General features: G+C 39.1%; 1 protein-coding gene across 1 annotated transcript in view; it reads right to left on the minus strand.

Annotated features, from left to right (window-relative positions):
• LOC137888497 (acylphosphatase-2-like) overlaps window positions 1–21,371 on the minus strand; it is an 84,429-nt gene extending 63,058 nt beyond the window's left edge. Inside the window, exons 1-2 of the mRNA XM_068731904.1 lie at window positions 21,237–21,371; window positions 4,403–4,568 (exon numbers count right to left, since the gene is read on the minus strand). The gene's annotated coding sequence lies outside the window, so the exon portion shown is untranslated. The remainder of the gene's footprint in view (window positions 1–4,402; window positions 4,569–21,236) is intronic.
• Between the last annotated feature and the right edge of the window lie 1,390 nt (window positions 21,372–22,761).

The following is a 22,761-nucleotide window of genomic DNA, read 5'->3' on the forward strand; positions in this document are numbered from 1 at the left end:
CTAAAACGCATCTGGCAAGTAAATAATGATAGTAGCAGTGGTAATAATACACTAAATAGCACTTTTCAGAAACAGTGTTGACAGTTTTCAGGGAATTAGATTGAGTCAATAAAGTAATGTAATGCCAAAGAAAGAAACTTTATAGCATAATAGTGCTTCAAGGTTCTGCTCCTTTGACATGTGTAATAATGTAAATTACTAGTTGTGGAAGACGTGCTCAGATCTTTTACTGCAGTACAAGTAACAGTACTATAGTGTATAAATACACTGTTTCAAGTCCTGCAATTCAAATGTCAGCATCAAAATATACTAGAGAACCAAAAGTACCCATTATGCAGAGTGGCTAATTTCAGAATAATATATATTATATTACTGGATCATAATTACTAATTGTTGCAGCTGGTGGAGCTGTTTTATTAACCATGTACAAAGCTGTATTAATATGCAAAATCTGTAAAGTACCTAGATATACGTAGTGCAGTAAAAAGTACAAGAAGAAGAAAGTAGCAAAAAATGGCAATACTTATAAAGTACAAGTACCTCAGAAATTGATTTTAAGTAGAGTAATTGAGTAAATGTACTGAGTTACTTTCTAGTGTTTCACTCCATTTGTACATTTATTATTTCACTTTTAAGCAAAGACTGTATAAAAAGAGTGGAATCAGTCGTCATGACGGCGCCCATTAGTTTGTGGACTAACGATTCGAGGCCTTGAGTTCGGCCTTTTTCCAACAAGTGAAAGAAAGTTGCCATATTTGGACTGCGGAGGAGTAACACAGAGACGCCTTATACAGCTTTGGTAGCGGTAGCGACCTGTCAATCACAAGGTAGCCCCGCCCTAAAGCATACTCTGCTTTATGACCTATAGTTTACTCTGAATGGGACCGTAATGTACTAAATGGACATCATGCTGTATGGAAGAAGATTTAAAACTAGCAATTGAGACCATAAACTCATGTTTACTGAGGTAATAAATCAAGTCAGAAGTATAGGAAAATGTTCTCATAGACTTCTATACACTCAGACTTGATTTTGCAACCAGAGGAGTCGCCCCCTGATGGCCATTAGACAGAATGCAAGTTTAAGACACTTCTGCATTCGCTTCACTCTTCAGAACCGGAGGTTGCCGCCTGGTTTTTAATTGCCTTTTTAAAAAAGAAATGATTTCCCACAATCCCAAAACTGTTGAAAACGACAGGTTTGTATTAAAGGGACAGCGCCCTCTCAGGGCTGTATGAGTTATGACGGCAGAACGCAGGAGGAAATCAGTTGTTATAGAGACAAATCTTAAACACAAGAGATTGCTGTTCGTTTCCCGTTTCAAACCGACCGTCAGCGTTCAAAAAATAAATCGAAATCTTCAATCAGTTAGATCGTCCCCTAGCCTTTACCACGTGATCATTATATAACCATGGGAAGCACTTATTTTTGCCGGCCAGAGGGTCAGTACCATTACAAAGCTCTGCTACGTCAGCGTAGCGACGAGGGGAACATCATATTGACTGCTTAATTCTCATTAACCTGCAGAGCAGCTGCAGTCCAACACACAGGCTTACAGGTCACTAATGTTAGGCACTCCTGAGGGATAATGCTGCCCGATAACAGGAGGCTTTACTGCTCAGCATAATCCTGTGGACCAACATTAAGAGCCACATTTGACCAAATGCAGTAGCGCTAGCACAGCACGGCAAACGCAGGGCTCATGACGAGCCTTATTTGTTTGTCGGGTACAACAAAAGTGAACCATCAGTTATTACAGTATATGTGACAGAGTTAGCGAGGATATCAGTTTCATACGCACCAGCAGTGGAGACTACAAAGCTCTAATAAAAGCCTTTTGTTCCCAACAAGTAATATCCAGCAGGTCAACATATTTCTTACTGAGCAACAGTTGGTGCAGTGACCATGTGCAGCTTAATAAAGTCTTGTTTTCACAGTGAGGTACAGAGACCAAAACCTGTGCTGCTCAGATGTGTTGGTTGGTGTATTTGTGGACGGAGCCATGCTAGCACTTTCTCTCTGCTTCCAGTCTTAATGCTAAGCTAGGCTAACCATTTCCTGGTTCAAGCTCTGCACTGAACACACAAACATGAGACTGATTTCCAGCTGATCATCACATTCTCAGAGAGAATGCAACAAAAAAAAAAACACATTTCCCCTAAATGTTAAACTATTCTGATAAATCGATTTTAACATAATCGTGTGACATGAACGTACAAAAACATTTTTGGATGGCAATGACTGTGGACAGACCTTTGTTTAAACAGGAAAGCCTCATTGAGATTAAACATATTATAGTGTCAATGAGTGACAGACAAGTAAACTTTGAAAATAATCGTGCAAAACATTTAATCTCTAAACAACCTAGGTTGCACCTGTAGAGTAAAATACCAAAAAACATTGTCGAGTCCAACTTTGCAATTTTATATGTAACTTGTATCGGTAGGCACAACAGTATTTCATTAAAAGAATAACAGTTTTGAACTGCTTGCTTAAAATTTAAAACATGAAAAAGTAACTTGAGTACTCCTAAAAGAGTAACTTCTTAGCCTTGACACTGCTAGTACTCAACAAACAGCAGTACTACAGTTTACTACCGACGTGAAAACACAACAGACATTAAACTACATGTCTATCTTTAGTGAGACTTTATAAACACAAATCATCCGTCGCTGTTTAAACCCCGACAGAAAAGATGGAGATTAGGATTACACACACACACACACACACACACACACACACACACACACACTCGTATAGTCGACCATACATCTGGCAATGAAAAACCCGACCAGCTCAAATCCCTGGCGTGCTTGATGACGCGTGATGTAATCGAGGTAACGACGCAGCGTGGGAAGCAGGAGGAGGAGGTCTTTATGTGACTGGAGGAGAGCGGGAGAAAGCAGCAGGACAGGAGGCGAAGGAGGAGAGAACAAGAAGAACACCTTGACCCTCTCTTAAGGGGTCGGGTGAGGAGGTTAAACAAACAGGTCGTCGGCTTTGACAATAATCCCGGCTGGTCTTTCGTTCCTCGGACCCGGGTGTCAGCGTTCAGGCCGGCTGCTATTCAGCCGCTCTCATCAAAGACCACTGTTGTTCTAAGGAAGCTGGGAGGGAGTCTGGACACCCCCTCACCCTCTCACCCCCTCACCCCCTCACCCCCTACGTCACATAAACAACGGCCGCCATATTTGTCAGCCCACAATCCTGTGGTTGTGTTCAAAAACAAGATCATTTTAACTACAAATGCCACGTATTTAGTTTGGGAATAAAACTAATGTATCATTGGGGAGGGCTACATATTTTGCAGATGATTATTACATGACGGAGAGTGTTGGTGTAAAAGTGAAACCTCGTGTTAATTAAACACACATTTTAAATCAATCCTGGAGAACTGAGTTAGCGTTGATTGATTGTTTGATTTTTTTTTTTTAGTTCTTTAATTCTGCTTAATCCCTTGTTTGTAACACCCAGTCAGTCGTCACATCAACAACTAAATATCATATTACTGTATCAGTGAACACTTTAGGCCTTTGGTTTATCTTTCATGTCTTTGCTGGAGGCCCAGGTACCCTCACAAAGTCTTTCTCCCGTCTCCCTGAACTGGAAATGGGCTGAGCCAAAGGTTAAAAGCAGGATTGTTAGAGGAGTGAAATGCGAGATGGAAGTTTTTTTTTTTTATAAAAGCGTATCGTCGTTACGCTACGCCGACCGGACTAACTTTGCTAATGGTCTATCTGGCCTCTCGCCAACACTTTCTCACCTCAGCCGTTTCCCCACTTCTTTTAGTTTAGTCACTCCGCGTTACGAGGCGCTTAGCTTGACCTCTGCAGCTTGTTTTTCTACTCCTCTCTTTGTCTGTCTTTCTATTGATTTGACTGCCTCTATCCGCCCTTTTATTATTTTGTTCCTTAGCATTACTCTGCATTAAGTTTGACCTTTGCCTCCTGTATTCTCCCCTCTGTCAGCCTCCTTTCCTTTTCCTCTCTATGCGTCCATCTCCCTTTCCCTTCCTTTCCCTAATTGGTGTCTGTTCGTCCGTCTGATCAGAGGAGGTTAACTCTTCCTGGATTAGGGACCCCTGTGGTTCAGTGAAGACATGAAAGACTGAAGAGGAGATACAGAGCTAGCAGAGAGCCGTGACGTTTGTCCTTTAGCCTTTAAAAGACTTACTAGGATATTTCTGAGAATGAACAAATAAGAAAAGATAAGAAACGTTACGACCTAAAGGGCTTCAACGCTCCTATAAAGAACCACTACAACTTCAGCAGAAGAGGGTTTATTCATGAGCAATGTATACTTCACTCAAACAGTAAGATGTCATGAAGTTGTTTGCTTTGTCTCACTCTGTAGTCTGTGTTCAAGTGAATTTTAGAAGACAAATCTGTTGGTTTAATCTGACCTTTGAGCCGAAAGCCTTGTTGTCCAGTGATCATGATCTCTCTGTCGGGGGCTGGTGGAGGGCGGGGCGGCGGTCACGCCTGGTCAAACCTTCTATACTGGTTTTCCTCCGGCTCTGTCAGAGGGATCAATGGGCCCTCTCTCCAGGACAAGCTGTTCGGTCACCCCTGTTGTTGACAGGAAGTTACCCAAATTTAAAATGAATTCTGAAATGAGACGTCAACATGTTGCATGTGCCGTTTGTCAGAAGTTCCAACCACAAACACTAACTAAAGCAAATACTGTGAAGTGAAAATGTGGGTTCAGGTTTTGCTTCTGGCAACATAAGAATAACTTACTTAACAGTTGAAAATGAAAACGTGATACTTTGAAAATGCACGTTGTCGTTTGTGGTTTGACCGTTGTGGTAAAAAAAAAAGTTACTTTCATAGAGCCTTTCAAGTCACGCTACTTTTACTGTAAAGCGTGTACTGCGTGTTGTAGTACCACTACTGTAGAAGTAAGTAGTACTTTAGAATAAAAACACTGAACTCCAACGTCAATGATGTATTTTTTTATCCTTTAGCTTTTTAGTTTGGTCTTAAAATGAACAAATTGTTTACAGTTAACTGAATGGAGCCTCTGATAGTGATTATATACTTTGGTAAGCAATAAACTAATGTGACTACACACACACACACACACACACACACACACACACACACACACACACACACACAGCTGAAGTCAGAGGGTCTGTCTGGCCTTCGTCCTGCTTCCACTCGTCTTCCTCATTTCCATAAAAGTGACTTCACCTCTGGCTGTGGTGATGGTCTGTTAAGAAGAGATGCATTTCTGCCGCAGCGTTTCCAAGAGTCGGCTGACAACACGCACATGATGCTCCGCTTCCAGGAAAAACCGCAGAGGAGCGTTGAGCGCTTCCAAACAGAACCAGACAGAGAGAAGCCATTGAAGGCCTGATGTGTCGAGTCCCCTTGATGTTACGGAGTCTTTTGATTTTAGTTTTAGACTTCGACGAAGCGGATAATGCCATTTCTACGTGTTTTGGATTTGTACATGTTTTACCTGCTGTATCTCGAGGTCACATGACATGACGTGTATTTGTAAATATAAACTTGAGCCCAAATAAACAAATAGAAATAAAAAGAATAATAATAATGATAAAAGGTTCCCACAGTTGTTTGCAAACCCAAATAAAAATGGTAGCTGTAAAAGAATTACAGTATTGTACTTGCTCAATCTGTACAACACAAAACAATATTTATATTTTACTACATTTATGTTGCTTTATATTATATTTTCAAACAAAATTATATATTATTAATACTCTCAGTGTTGACCAAGAACAACAAGGACATACTGTCATTTCTTTCTGCATAGAAAGTGAATATAAATTTGCACATGACAGAATATTTTTTCATCCAGATGGTTAAAATACTCTTTGAGAACTCTGGAAATACTTACAGTATTTATACACCTGCAGTCATTTTGCAGGATAATACTGTGATGCATTTATTCCTTTTGGATGAACTATAAAAAAAATCCCGGACATGCAGCACAGAGAACATCTGTACATCAACCACCAATCAGTTTACAGCTGTGTGATGAGTTTGTGAGGCTGTAAATTGGTTTATATAAAGTATGAAATGTGATGTATGACAGCGATCAGATGAGAGCATGAAGCACGATGACAGGATGATGTTCAATAAGCTTTTTTTTGGTATATATATTCAGGTATTTTGAAGATGTAACAAGTCAACATTAGCAACTACTCCACATTTGTAATTTCATAAAAGAACATTTCACATTTACACGAAGAGACGTTTTAAGATTGATCTTCACTTGCATAACAATGAATTTAAAAAAAGACTGTTCTGTCATTGAAAGTTCTAGTTCTAGGTCCAGCATATCACTTTTACATTCCTGGTTGTGTTCTGTTTGAACAAACAAGCTAAACGTGTTAATCAGTCAGCTTTAGAGGTGTTGCTGTATTATTTTACTTTAGACAGAGCCAGGCTAGCTGTTTACAACTACGTCTAATGTAAATACGCGTATTTCTTAAAATGTTGAACTATGCTTTTACATATATTTTGTGTCAAACTATGTTTGCACTCACTGTACAGGACTACTAAACAATACTACAAGTCTAAATTCTGCACCTGAGCTCTGCTGATAGCTCTGTTAGCACATCGTAGGACTCTGCTGCCCACCGACTGCTAAGAGCTAACTAGCTCTCCTTACCGACGTAAGACGACGTGCTGTGTTGCAGTCAGCACTCGGTTCAGTTTGATATTTGATATCGGAGTATAACATACACATACATACAATTGTAGGTGGGGCAAATCAATAGGAGGAATGTAGTGGAAATAAGAGTCAAAACTGATCAACGACTTCACTTGCGGCCGTTGAAGCGCAGTGAGGAGTCAACATTCAATGACAGTGTAAAACAGCCAATAAAATGTATCTTTAAAAAGTGTGAATCCCTGCAACCACAGTCATAAATGAGCACAAAAAAATATTAGGCTGATGGGTCCAGCAGTATGTAAGATTAGCCGTTTACAGACAGACAGACACAGAGAAGCACACAAACACACGACTGAATACATAATCTCCTGGCAGAGATAATAATAGAAATTAGGTTGCTTATTTAGACACTAAAAACTGTAACTGCTACAGTACACTGCTTTGAAATAGACTTTATCATTTGTCCAAAAATGTATTCAAATAAAGGTGTTATTCAAAGTGCTTTTACTGTGAAGCAGCTGCAGGCTGGAGACAGTGATTTGCAACTTATTTGAGTTGTTTGAAGCTATATTTGTGTTTTTCTTCTGGGATGATCTCTATTTTCTGAAAACAGAGAAGAAACCTGGACATTCTTCTCTCTACCTTCTGTTCTTCGCTGCCGTATCGTCCCACTTTCACTTGGAGATCAATCAGGTTAATCTCATCTTTTCTCATTGTGTCTTTGAAACCAGCAGAGAACATCCTGTCCTCTGGTTGGTCCACAGTTCTCAGTTGCCTCTTTAGTTTCCATCTGATTGAAAACACATCAGAGAGGCTTTAAGCTGTTAACCCTGTGGACCTACATGTACCGTACACATGTAGTTGACATACGATCTATCGAACAACTGCCGCGCTCAGCAGTAATCCAGACGAGAGCGGCGCTTGCCGCACTACCAGCTGCTGTCCATGGAAACCGCTGATGGCGATTCTAATGATGGAAATAAAAGATTTGACATTGTGTCTACAAATGCTTTTGAAAAACCCAAACATTTACACATTCAAGAAAAATAAATGTTCAAAGGCCGCCGTAGCTGAATGCCGTTCCTTGCGTTTCCTGAAATAGAGAGTGTTTTCCGCGTTGTTCTGGTTCTCGGTGTACGACAACGCCTGACCTCCTGGGTGCAAATCCCACAGAGACACACATCTGGAGCACACACACACACACACACACACACACAGTATGCTCTGTACACACAAAGAGGCCGCACAGAACATGTGCTCAAGGCCAAATCTGTTCTGCGTTGGTCCGGGTAGATTCCCTCGGGGCTGAGGTGTTCGGCCGAAGTTCAGATGCTACGGCAGCAGAGCCGGCCCTCTGGGGTCCCACACAGGATTTGAACGAATCCCCAGAATCTGAACCTGGTCAAAGTAATTTGGTGCAGCTTTGTGAAAACACAACGGCCCTAACTTAAGCCAATGTTTGGTTTGTCCGTTCTGGGCGACTGTAGAAACATGGCGGCCGGCACCACGAGGAGGACCCGCTCCATATGCATATCCGACTAATTCTAAGGTAGCAAAAACACAACAATTCCTATTTTCAGGTGATTATCAAAAAAAGAAAACACACTTATTAACATCATATTCAATATTTGACAATAGATCCCACTCCTTGCTAAACGCTGTTCCTTTATGAGACGTCTGCTATAGTGGACCAAAACCTCAGGTATTGTTAAAGACAAGGTTTTGCGGGTTCACCAAGTAGAATTTAAAGGTGCTGAATTTGTTGTTTCTGATCAATTGATCAAAGTCTAAAATGGTGGGAAAAGCCCTTTGACGTCAGTGACTTTTTCAAATTAATTGATTTTTTTTTTTGTATTATGTTATAAAACAGAAAAGCAGCAAACCCTCACGTTTGAGAAGCAGATACATGACACAAGTAATTCATTATTAAAACAATAATCAGTTCATCTCTGTCTATCCACTCGATCTTTCCAAAAAGAATGTGACCTCAAGGTCCATTTAGTAGCCTTTCTGGAGCTTTCGATCATATTGCGCAATCTTCATCAGCAGACGGAGTTGTAACGGAGCTGTAGAAATCTAAATTTCCATTTTTTTTCTGAGCACTTTAAGAACTCCTCATCCACGTTCGCTTAAACGTTGAGTTACAAAGTTCGTTCCTGACCTCAGCGGGAGCAACTGACAAAACAATCTCACCTCAAGGTCCATTAAGTATAACTTTTCTGGAGCTTTCAACCATATTTCATAATCCTCATCAGCTTCGTTATTGCTTTTTGTTCTATTCCTCGGATCAGAACCATACTATATACTATCACATCCTTTCTAATGTTTTGTTATGAGAAGACAAATTGTGTCCTTTAAAATCGATAAATATTTACTTCAACAAAACAATTCTTTATCATAAGACTTTGATGTTTTATTGGTAATGCTGCGCTGCTGTTTGGCGTTTTTTTTTTGGCAGGATGGCGGCATTGTTTTACAGTCTCTGCTCCTGCAGCGTAGAGCACACCGCATTAATATCACCATCTGTCCCACAGGGATTTACTGCGGTCTGATCAGGACCTTTACAATCTGTTTTCAATAAACATACTCCGACATTTTCAACAACGCACCGCGAGCACTTGGTCTGCAAATGCGTCCAGTGAAATGCATCCTAATGCGTCTGCGGCCCGGTGAATGCCGGTGAGTTTCTCGGGTGTAATTGCAGTCGTGTTTCCAGAGCGATCGTCTTCGGTTTCAAAGTGCAGCAGGAAGCAAAAGCAGCAACTAATCAGCTGTAATACAGGACAGAGCCGCGCAGCAGATTAAAGGCCTCTCATGATCTATAAGGCCAATATTTTTACATATGTTTATACGTGTCATCGCTGTCAGTGAGAACCTTGTAACTCCAGATCGGGTGCTACAGCTGTCTGTCTCAGGAAAGCTTTAAAAGCCCGGGAATATGAAACATTGTTCAGAAGTCAATATTGATATATGTACATGGTCGCTGGGATAAATTAAGGGACTTTTTCCTCATTTTAAAAATGTCACTTTGGAGATAGAAGAGTTTAAATGCTGGCTGATGAACAGAGTGATTGCTGAAGATGAAAGCAAATGTTCTAATCAATACAGCTTCTACGAAGGCCACATGACGCCCTAAGCATATTTTTGCACTTACAATTCCATTTTTCTTTTCTTTTCCATACGTAACTACAGTGATGTTGGACGGAGAGGGATCCCTTTTCTGTTTCTCTTCCTAATGTGTCTTTCATTTTTAGGGTTTGTTTTGGGGAGTTTTTCCTGATCTGATGGGTGTTGCGTGCGGATTGTTAAGCGCCTTGAGGCAAATTTGTGATTTCTGATATTAGGCCGTTTAAAAGAAATTGACCTGAATTGACCACAGTGCCTGAACAGAGGACCAGAGCTACTGCTGCTACGCTAACTTTATGCAGGTTTTGTTAAGTTCACAACATATAAAGACAAACTAAATCCTTAAATTGGATAAAGGGGGTGTGTGGTCTCATACTCGTCATCTCTTGCCCTTCAAAAGGGCAAGAGATGACGAGTTGAGAGACGGTCACGGTTAACATTGCTACATGTGGTTCTGAAACGGTGGCGGTTGTGTTTGGGCAACAGAACCCCTTAGTTAGAGTTTCAATTAAAAAAAATCATGGTTTGGTTTTAAATAAGTATGACTGTAACGTACATTTAGTTAGGACATAACGTCATGGGTGACGTCGCGGGGTGACCGCGGCTAAGTGGAGAGCAGGGCTGCCTTTCAATCGGAGGGTCGGCGGTTCGATACCCGGTTCCTGCTCTGCTAGTCTCATGTCAATGTGTCCTTGAGCAAGACACTTAACCCTAAAATTGCTCCCATAGCTGCGTCTACGGTGTCTAGATAGATACTGAATTGTAAGTCGCTTTGGATAAACGCGTCTGCTAAATGACTGTAATGTAATGTCATGTGACTCAGAGCTTCTAATAACGACGTAGATGGGTTTACATTGGAGTAAGTGGGAAGTCCGGTGCGGGCCTCTGCCCAAGCGTCAGTATTTGAACCAGTCGCCATCACTACCTGGTTTGGCCTCCATTTGTTTTTCGAACAAATAATAAACCTAAAAACCTTCACATCTTCCTGTTGATGGAGATACAGAAACTCTACAAGTTTCCACTGACAGGATGTGATGTGAGTTTCAGATGCATGTGTCTATTTATTGAACACAGGCTCTGTTTTTTACGGTACCTGACGAGTCATCAGAGGAAGAAGGGAGCGTTCACTGATAATCAGGCATCTGGAAACCATGACAATCAGAGAGCAGGAAGAGCTCAATCAATGAGATGGGACACACATTTACATGCATTATTACTGTACGTGTGCCCACAGAAAATAAAACAGTGTGCGTGAATTGTACACAGAGACATCAAGGAAACACACAAACACAAACAGCAACGCTGCGGCTCTGTAAGAAGTATTACCGCAGATACACACAGTACGAAGAGACGCGCAGTACTTGTACACTGGCACAAAGACAGTATATGGAAACAGTGAAGTAATGTTCATCTTCCAATCAGAGCTCCTCATACTTCCGCCCCGATGATTAATAATCGGAACGAGCCAGCAGGAGATCGGTTTCACAAACCAGGTCACATGACACCGGAAACATAACATTTCTCATAAAACCTGCTGCAGTCTGAGTCAATATAGATTTGGAAAATATAGGATTCAGTCACTACTGAACTGAGACTTCTTATTTACCCCAAAATGAGATACTTATCATATCACATCACCACTAATGATGTTTGTACTGATCTCTGTCCCACGTGCAGCTAAAATAAGATCAAACCTTATTGATCCCAGGGGAAACGAGGTCTGACATTTAAACAGGAGAAAACTGTGATGATGACATATTTATGTGTAAAATTGTGCCATAGAGCTTCACTGTTCTCCATAAACTATTAACAACACCTTACTGAGCCTCACTGTTGCTCTGGGTGACATGTTCCTCCGTGACCACGAACACACACACACACACACACTGTAGTTTATTTTGACTCAATCCCACACACACACACACACACACACACACACACACACACACACACACACACACACACACACACACACACACACACACACACACACACACACACACACACACACACACACAGTCCTGCTGCCTCAAATACCCACTAGAGCACCAAATGTGGATTAATCCGCTGCTGAAAATAGTCCCCCAACACATGCACTATTCCTCCTGTTTGTTTGATTAAAAACTACAGTGACCAGCTGTTTTTACTACAATGAGTAGTACTACGTGTAGTACTAACACCGACAACAAATAAGGCTACTACAAATATAACCACTACTGTTGCAACAAGTACTAATACAACTTCAAGTACCGCTGCAAGTGTCAACTACTACCTCTGTGTGTAGTAGTGTACTGTTACTATTGCGACACTACTACACTTCAAAATTCACTACAACTTCTGTTCCTTCTTGCACTGCTATGACTACTACCGTAACTACAGATAATAATACTACAAATAGTACTACACGGGTCGCTACTGCTGATACTGCTGGTGCTTTTACTGACAGAGCAACATGACGCGTTCAGGTTCATCAATCAGTCTGAAAACTCGAGCACGAACGTGGAACAGCTGCAGACAAAAGGTTTCAACCTGACAGCTGTAATGGACGTTTTGGAACAAGGGCGAGTGTAACACACACACACATACACACACATACACACACACCCACCCACACACACACATGCAGATGTTCTCTACAGTACCTCAGGCCCAAGGGAGGGAGACACACACACAATTGCTCATTTATGTGCACACATTCGCACAAATACACAGTCATTCATAGACACGTGCTTGATGTACGTGCATACACTTGCTTAGTCATACACACACACACACACACACACACACACACACACACACACACACACACACACACACACACAAACATGCGGACGTGATGACACACAGCATGTCTTATCTAAACAGAAGAAGAATTGTAGGCCAAGAAATAACAGATGAGTCCTCCGGGGCAAAAGCAAACAGACTGAACAACACTCTGCTAAAAATATCTACAAGTACTACTGCCAATACTACTGTTAACACTACAACTATTGTTCCCACTACTACTACTACTACTACTACTACTACCACCAGTATAATAAAAGTAGACTCTATCGATTTATAATAGTTTAACGATTTGAGAAATAGCAGTTTATTTCTTTCAGAAAGGTGAAATGTTCAGATGGCATGGCATGGCAGTGTCAAAGATACAGTCAGGTCGTGGTTAGCTTAGCTTAGCATAAAGACTGGAAGCAGGGGGAAACAGCTAGCCTAGCTCCATCCAAAGTTTAAAAAGTGCTTACACCTAAACACCTCTTAAGTTCATTAATTAACACGTTGTATCTAGTTTGTTCAATCTGTACAGAAACGGAAAAGTGAAATTAACAATTTTTTGGTTTTAGGGGGAGTTGCACGTATGGAACTATTTCTTGAAGTTTAAAACTGCAAATTTCCCAGCAAAAGGAGATTAATTTGCTTATTATTTATGATTTAACTAACTATTTAGCACTAGTTCAGTTATCTCACATGTTTATTGTTTTGTGTCGTAACGGTTAAATGTTTAATTTTTTACAGTGGAGTAGAAAAGTCATGTGATCAACAGAGAGAGACGGATTCATCCTCTGGAGAACATGAATGTCTTAACCACACTTCATGACAAAGCGTTTCTAACACACACACACACACACACACACACACACACACACACACACACACACACATTGTGGCTCAGTGCCAGAGTTTCCAGTCCTACCAGCCGTTAATGACCAGTGAAGCGCTGACCACCAACGGACTGTTAATCAAATCAGAACTGACTCAAACAATAGACGAAGCATCTGCGCGCACACACACACACACACACACACACACACACACACACACACACACACACACACACACACACACACACACACAACACAGTCTAATGAAACAAGATGGCCGCTGCCGTAGCATTAACAGAGAGGTCATCGGGTGTGTCGAAGCTGTTGGAAACAGTTGGGTTAAAAAAATCCTAAGAACAAAAAGAAAAGGAGCCTGTCGGGATGAGAGGGGGTGGGGGTGAAACCACACGCACACACACACACACACACACACACACACATACACACACACACACACACACACACACACACACACACACACACACACACACACACTAACTCCTGGGGTGTGTTTTTAAGCAGGTGTCGGCTCTCTTGCCTACAGACGAAAGCAAAGGTCGGGGTGAACACAAGAAGCTGCTTCCAGATTGTGAAAGTTTTGACTTTTTACGAGCAGATAAACTGTAAACAAAAAGAGGTCGAGGACACAAAATGGCCCCCGTGGTAGACGGAGCATTATTGCCAGGGTAACGCTGCGGGAGGTGGGTGATACAGTAGCTGCCTGATGCTTGTTTGTATTCTGTTTTTATTGGTAAAAGAAGTCCTTCTTCCTCCAGATCTTCGTGGGGTGTAACTGCGTTATTCTGAGGTGCGTTCAGGATCAACATGTTCTGTATTTGTGTGTAACAGTGGAAGATTTAGTGTGTGTGTTGCTCTCAGCAGCAATAGCGTCACCGTCAGTCTGGTTTTCGTGACGCATCAAAACAACAAAATCTAAAAAAAAAAGGGTAAAAATTTCTGAATTTTGTCTGTTTCTCAGAAATCATAAAACAAGAGCGAAAATCTTCCAGTCGGGTGAAATTATGTCACCAGTATCTGTAAGTAACTACAATCAAATGTCGTTTTCTTCATTGTTGTATTGTAATTATTCTCTACATTTTGTTCTTGAAACAACCTGAAACTTAAAAAAAAAGGAGGAAATTCTCAACCGAGTAGCCAAATGTAGTTTCGGCAGCTGAATATGTCCACTGTGTTTACTGCTAAAAGTCATTAGTAAAACACTGTGGTATTAAGATCACACAGTTTAACAGGTTTAGATGGATAGTAACAGTGTACAGCCTGGCTAACCGATTCATTATTATTATTATGTACCGTGAACTTATCACACTAATTATATTTCCCACGCACATATTTACGCTGTGAGCGTTTCCTCTTAATCAGTGTTTAGTGTCGGAGGGAATGTCATCCTCTAATCAAAGACAAAATATGAACAAATTAATTCAAAGTAATTAATATTGTAACATTTTAATTACTGTGCATATGTAAATAAGAGTTTAGCAGACATAAATCAATGAATTAAAAAGGCTGAGTAAAATAATATTCTATGAAAACAGGTTATTTTTATTTTGTTCTCTAGTTAAAATTTTTACATCTGATATTTTAAAGACATTTTTCAAAGACATTTTTTTCTTAATTTTAATTAAATATAAGAAACATATAATTCATGGCATTCTCGTAACAGCTGTATTTTGCTCTTTTGTTCAAAAAAACAGTAGAAGAATTTTTTTTGTATAAAATTATTACAACTACGTGTTTACGTATTTAAAGAAAAGTCTTGCTGCAACCATTTAGAGGTTAATTAAATCTCTTTTGCATAATATGACGAAGCTTCATAATTACTGGAAATATTTTACATATGGTTACTGTTAGACTAATGCTCTTTTCACCCTTTTATTTAAATTAATTTAGTTTGATGCACGCACAGCTTTGACAGTCTGTATGCATTTATTTCCATTAACTGACACTTAAAACTCTTTTGCTTCAAATAAATATAATATATGTAGATTTAATTTACGCAGTATGTAATAAACCAAATAAATTATTTTTCAAATTAAAATTAGCCGTCACAGGAAAATCAAAATGAGTTTTTTCTGCATTTTTTAATTCAGCTTTTTGTTAATTAATTAATGAATTTGTATTTTCCTTGATTCCTGCTATAGTCAGATATTAGTGAAGTAATATTTCTAAGAGATACAGCGACAGAGTTCTGCAGAGCATCAGAGGAAATTCGGTTTAAGAAGGCCGCGTTCGGACTCCTCCGCTTTACTGGATTCTGTTGTAAATTATAAATAAATAAAATACATAATCTGGTGTGTAATCACCAGCGGTTAACAGTCAAACAGTGAATGTTTTGCTGAATAATACATGCCAAAATAATTATTATTTTAGGAGGTAAATATGATGTTTGGTGGGTAAATCTTTGAGCGAACAACGTCTTGTGTGTGTAAATATTTTTTCCAAAATGGCGTATATTTACATAACAGAGCAGAGGAGAGGACAGACGACTGGTGGTAGACATGTTTCAATTTCAAGGAACATAATAAAACATTAATATCCCGAGAAACCTTTGAGCCGATAGCTGCTGTACAGTACGTGTAAAAGTGTGTACACAGAAATCAGACAAATCAGCGGTGAAATAAGAAACCAAACACAGACTTCCTGGTTAGATTGGAAATAATTAGTTTAACAAGACCTCTCACCATGTTCTAAAACCTCGGTTTGACCAATCAGCTCACTGAGCTGATTGTGTATAAACCTCTGTGTCAGTCAGAATCAGGATTAAAGCTGCAGAATCAGTTTATTTAGAGGGAAGCTCTGCGCTGTACTTCCTGGAGACCACCCGTCAATCAAATGGAGTGGGCGGGGTCTGTGGCGTCATCATGTTTTGGATAAAGCTGTGTTCTATGTCCCGAAAGTTTTTGTAAACTAATTATTTGTTTTACTTTCTATTTACATGAAACATCTGCATCTTTATATACTGCCTTTGTGACTATGAAAAAGGCATCTGTTATGAAAAAAACAAGTGTTTCTGTTTTTCTTCAAAGGCCTCGGTAATGTAGATTTGAGGTTGTAAAATCGGTGTTTATTTGTATTGTTCTGTCAATCTGACTTTAACACAGTGGATGTAAAATCCCACAATGCTTCAGTGTGCGTAACAAACCCCACATCGCCCCCTGGATGCACAAGAGTGAAGAAACCTCTTTTATTTATTTTTTTCTCAGGAAGTGAAGTTTGGGAAGAAAACAAAAGCTGCTCATGTTTCTGTGGAAACTTCATTTCATGTTTTTAATTCAGTTTTTTCCAGAGAAGCTGTGCAGCTGCTTTCCACTCCGGTTCACCTTCAGACTGTGCAGCTGCTTTCCACTCTGCGCAGTCTGACGATGTTTATTGTATACGATATTTTCTGGATTTTTTACTTGAGAAATACTGATAAATCGACCTATTCAGGTTTATGTGTTCTGGAGTAGAGGTAACTACCTTTACTAAAGTACAACTTGGAGGTACTTTTATGTATTTCCATTTTCTGCTAATTTAAACTTCTACTCCAATGGCATCAAGCTCGAAATTATGTGAAAGTGGGAAACCAGTGTTTGCATCGTGGCATCTGCTGTGAGTGTATTGTTACGGAAAATACAAAAAATATGATTATAATCAGTACATATATAACTATAACTAAATACTTTACATATTACGATAAAAACTGGGTTAATTTGCTCAACCTAGATATGTCTACAGATTAAAATGCTGCTTACATTTTATCACGTAATTAAAATAAAATATATAATCATAAAACACTGACAGAAGCCGACGATACATTTTTATTATTTAAGTACATTTCTAATTTTTCTGTACTTTTCCTTGTGTAACATTTCAAATCCAAGATGTTTATGTGTAACGGTGTATTTTGTCATTGTGGTATTACTACTTATGATCATTAAGTGAGTGAAATCCAACAATGTTAAAGTCAAGTCCTGCAATCACACTGTAAACGTATTTTCAGCTAAATCTACTTTAATTATAAGAACTAAAAGTTTTCAAAGGAAACTAAACTAAAAGGTTTATAAGATTTCTACAGATTTTTTACAGATTTGTTAAGATAATTCTTTTTAATATTTCTTTTTATGTTTGAACAAGATTACATTTCATGTGTCTTCCACACAAATTATCATGATAAAATAATAACCAATGATGTTGCACCTCTCCAGAGTCTCTGTACATAAAACATCAGTGGATTATAATGATTATTGATGAGTTAAAATGTAAACAGCATTGTTTATGTGGGGCTAACACTGTTTCATGAAGTGTTTACACTCTTGTTAGCTCACTGTGTGGGCGAACAGACAGAGTTATTTAGTTGTTGCACCTTAGTTATCATTATTAGTGGATCAACATGCTTTTACAAAACTCCAACCAGACCAGCTCTAATCCGTTCAAATAGTCTAAAAACAAATTGTGTGTTTTGTATGTGAAAGTAGATGTAACTACAGCTGTACAACACACAATATTTCCCTCTGCAATGTAGTGGAGCACTACAGAAAGTAGCGCAAATTGGAAATACACAAGTAAAGTGCAATTTGTACTTAGTCTAAGCACACTGACCTGCTGCCACTGTGACCTGAATATGAAAATAAAATAAATGAAACCCCGCTGGTGACACCTATCAGCCGAATAACAATGACTGCAAGGACGCCAGCAAAGGCTTCTGGGATCATGTATGACCGATCTATGGACTGTAATTTGTAGATGCAGGGTGTTGAAATGTGCAGATTAATCCTGACTTTACACATGTAATCCAGGAACGTAAACACCATCCAATTCTACAGGGTCACTGCCTCTGACAATGAGATTTACACCTATACGAGGTGTGTGTGTGTGTGTGTGTGTGTGTGTGTGTGTGTGCGTGCGTGCGTGCGTGCGTGCGTGTGCTCCTCCTGCTTTTCACCTCCCAGTCGAGGCTGAAATAATAAAACACAGAAATAGATTCGAGGGCAGCAGCTTCTCTAATCTTGTTATAACTGAAAACTGTTTTTCTCAACGACCTCAACGTGGATTTCTTGTTTTCATTTACCGGTTTCGCTTTTTGGGAGACATTTTCAAATATATGTATTTGTTGTGTTATTGATTTTAATATATTTGGTTTGACAGACGGTCTCAACGCTGTGAGGAACAAACAGCGTGGATGCTGGGCACTTTTTGGACCCTGAGAAAAATCCTCTGACCAGCAGAGAGTCCAGTAGGAACTCTACTGCCCTCTGATGGATCCCAGACTGAATTATTCACACTCACAAAGATTCATAAACCACCATATCGTTGCTGCCAAATATATTTTTTCCTTATGGGTGCATTAATCTATTTCTTTGAAGCCTATAAAAACGTCACAACGATCGCAGTGAACCAATCAAATCAACGACCTCATCACCAAACATGAACTGAGACCTCAGCAAGTAAAATCAATAGCAAAGAAAAGACATCAGTGCAAAATAAATAAAGAACTTACTTACACACACACACACACACACACACACACACACACACACACACACACACACACACACACACACACACACACACGACTACAGATGAAAAAAATAGTCAATTAATCTTTTAGTCAATCAACAAGAACTTAATCAGCAAAAATGCTGATAAAGTTTTTAGCCTCAGTAATTTTAAGATTTTTCTCTTGTAGGGTTTGATTGTAAACTGAATATATTTGAGTCACTTCTGGGATTAATACTTCAACACGTCTGTAAAAGTCTAATGGGCCATTATTATGAACAGAAGAACACTCTATTGCATTATTATTATTTAAACATGATAGAAATGTGTTTTTATTACTTATAACTGCTTAAATAATTTAAATATCTAATCTATATATATATATAAAATCATTACATAATTTATCATTAATTTTATTTAGTCATCATCAACATATTTTTTTAAATCAAATTCAAATAATGAAATTCTCCATTGTGACCCAATTCCTCCTCTAGCTGAAGAAGTAAAAGATGTTGAGGTGTCTCCCTTCTGTCCCCACGACAACCAGCGGTGTAATTAATAATCCAAATAAATGTTAGCGTTACAAACATGTCTGTAATTACAAAATATAAAGACAAATATTTTTTCCCCTTTAAATTGTAATCAGAACTTGTGAACAGTCTCAAGTAGCCTGATCCACTGTAAGTCAATCACAGTCCAATAGATTAAATGCACACAGACCTCTTCCAGATCGCATATTGTTGGTTATCATTGGTTATAATGATATAAATATGCTCATGTCATGTGATCAATCATATGTCATTTCAAAGAAGAAGACCTCCTTCTCACAAATAAACATTAAAACATAGATTTTATATTACTGACTTTTAATAAAATTGAGATAAAGGAGTCATTGCCATATGGCAAAACCAGAGGGTGATTCAGTTATTGGAGCATATAAAATAACTGTCACAATAATTTATAATGGAAATTATGGATAATTATGGATAACTGCAGCCCTACTGTGTCTGTTTTACATGTCGTTACTGTGAAAACGTCACCTTTTGACAGCTGGTTTGGTTGATATCAGACAAGATGTGTGACTGGTCCTCTGTTTGAAAGTTATTGAAAGCTTTTTTAAAACTGTCACTTGATTTTACATCTGAAGTTCAACAGCTAAAATATCTTTTGTGACTCTTGAGGAGTTTTCCAAAGTCTTATAAATAATCTGGTTTTATTCGGGCTTAGAAACATTCACATTTGTTGGGGGGGGTCTACAAGGTGACAGGGAGTGTCTAATGAAAGAAAGTAGCATTTGTTGCACATATTCAAGTGCCTGTATACACACACACACACACACACACACACACACACACACACACACACACAGTAGAATCAGGACAGACCAACATTCTTAAACACCTCACTGGTCAAACGTGGAGGGTCATTGTGAAGTTAATCTCTGAACTCCCGTAGAGAGATGATGACTTAACAAACACACACACACACACACACACACACACACACACACACAGCCCTCAGTAATTTAGAAAAAAAAAATTTATCGTAACCTTAAATATAAATAAACCGTCACAGTAAAATGCAGTGGTGGAATGTAACCAAGTGCATTAGTACTGTACCTCAGTACAAATCTGAAGTATTGTACTTAACTGCATGGAGTATTATCTTTGAGGACATGTTCTTGATTATACTCGGTTTTGGCGGTCCCTGTGGACAAAGGGGGTAGTGTTTCTGAGCACCAGGGTCCCTTTAAAAAACCTCTCATTTCACTGATGTCTTTCAAGTTACTTCTCAAAACCTTTGTAGTTTCTCAACCTTAAAAAAAACTTTTAATGTAACTTTAATGTGTTTCTTTATGTTTAATCTTTTTTTTTTGATACATTTTGTCATATCTTTTGTGCTAAAATGTTGTAATTTAAATCCTTCCATATGAAGCATTGTGTACATTTGTTTTCAAAGCTGCTGTATGAATAAAGTTCATACAGTAAGTATTAAATTCATATTTTTATAGCATACAAGAAACACACTTTACCATTTTATACCAACAGGATATGATGCAAGTCGTGCAACATTGGACAAACAACTGATCAAACTGCAAATTTAAAAAAAAAAATTAAGTTCACAAAGAAAAGCAAACCGTGTATCTAAAGATTTAATGGTTATCTTTTGTTTTCTAAGTTCTTCTCTAACTCTTTGCAATTCATCTTATTTCCCCCACCCCCCACTGTAAGTACCGCCTCCACACTCCTGTGCATTGCATTATGGGACAACAGTGTCACCAGCACACGTATCGAGTATCACACATGTTTCAGTGTGCATACTGATTGGAACCTGCTAAGAGCTATTGTCTTGGATGAACTTGTGTCTTACCTCAGAGTTAAAACTGCATCTTCATCCTCCGGCCTTGATTTGTTTTTCCGTTTCCTGTCGGACGGCCAATCAGAGTGAAGCTCGTCGCCGGTGGGTCTGCTGGTGCAGCTCGGTCAATCAGACGATTCGGTGTGGCCACATTGTCTCCAGCATGCTGCTGCTGCTGCTGCTGCTGCTGCTCCACCACGACGGACTGAAGACACACAGCGAGGAAGTCCAACCACAGACACACTGCCCTGTTGCTGACACACACACACACACACACACACACACACACACACACACACACACACACACACACAAAGAAAGAAAGAAAGAAAGAGGCCCAGGGCTGACTGTGTGCTTCAGCATGGAGAGGAATGTCTTAATGACTGTCAGGAATCTGAGCAGGAATCATTTTTATTATGATACGATCAAGTCATTTTACAATATTCTATTTTTTTCAAATTATTGATTTAAAAAAAAAGGCAAATATCAGGATTGTCCTCCCTGAGAAACGTTTGATTAGCCGCTAAAAAAAGTTGAACTTTAATTAATTAAATTTTGGTAATTTGTATGTCGTTACATTTTGTCTTATTGTCTAGTTTTAAAACTTGCCAGGAAATTAAGTTTGGGGATGAAATACAAAATCACTTAATCTAATGGTAATATTTAATCTTCTTTATCAGCTAAAATAGCCAAATCTGAAAGCTATAGTCTCAGAAATATCAGCATCAGCCTTCCTGTTAAATTTGAGTGCAACTGAATAATGTGCTATCAGTTGTAGTTATTGCTGTGATTTTGAGTTTATTGTTAGAAAAAATTAGTAAAATTAGTTTAAATGTAGTTATAAGAGTTGTGTCTGTTGTCCTACATCACAATGAAGCACTGGAGTTCACTGCATTCATCATCAACTTGATCTTTTCATACATTTGCAAATATTTGCTATATTGTGTGATATTTCTTTACAGGAAAGAAAATTTACTAAATATGTTACAAATTACTGATTAAATATTATTTTGTGATAACTAAAATCCAACTGACACAATTGCAGTTTAGAGTAAATGTTTCACAGAAAGATTAGTTTATAATGTATAAGACATGAAAAGTAAATATTTAAGTGTGCTTCTACTTCCGATACAGATGAAGTCATGCAGTAAAGTATGAGTTTGTGTGTGTGTGTGCGTGTATATATACATATATGTGTGTGTGTGTGTGTGTGTGTGTGTGTGTGTGTGTGTGTGTGTGTGTGTAGGTGTTGCAGAGGGCGACGCCGTTCTTGCTGCCACCGACCCGGCGAGGGAGAAGTTTGGAGGGCAGCCAGGACGGACCGGGGCCCCGAGACGTCCCTGTGAGTGACCTGGAGACCTGCCTGTCACTCCAAATGAGCATCAAATACACACACACACACACACACACACACACACACACACACACACACCCAATGGGGTAAGTCAAGGGTGTCTGTGCAGCTGGCTGAGTGTCTATGAGCGGTTTTGAATGAGGGGGACACTTGAAGGTAGAAGAGGCACTTTGGGGGTAAACG

This window comes from Cebidichthys violaceus, unplaced genomic scaffold (genome assembly GCF_023349555.1).
Source record: "Cebidichthys violaceus isolate CVI_PGR_0920_01 unplaced genomic scaffold, fCebVio1.0.p SCAF_54, whole genome shotgun sequence".
Taxonomy (NCBI): Eukaryota; Metazoa; Chordata; class Actinopteri; order Perciformes; family Stichaeidae; genus Cebidichthys; species Cebidichthys violaceus.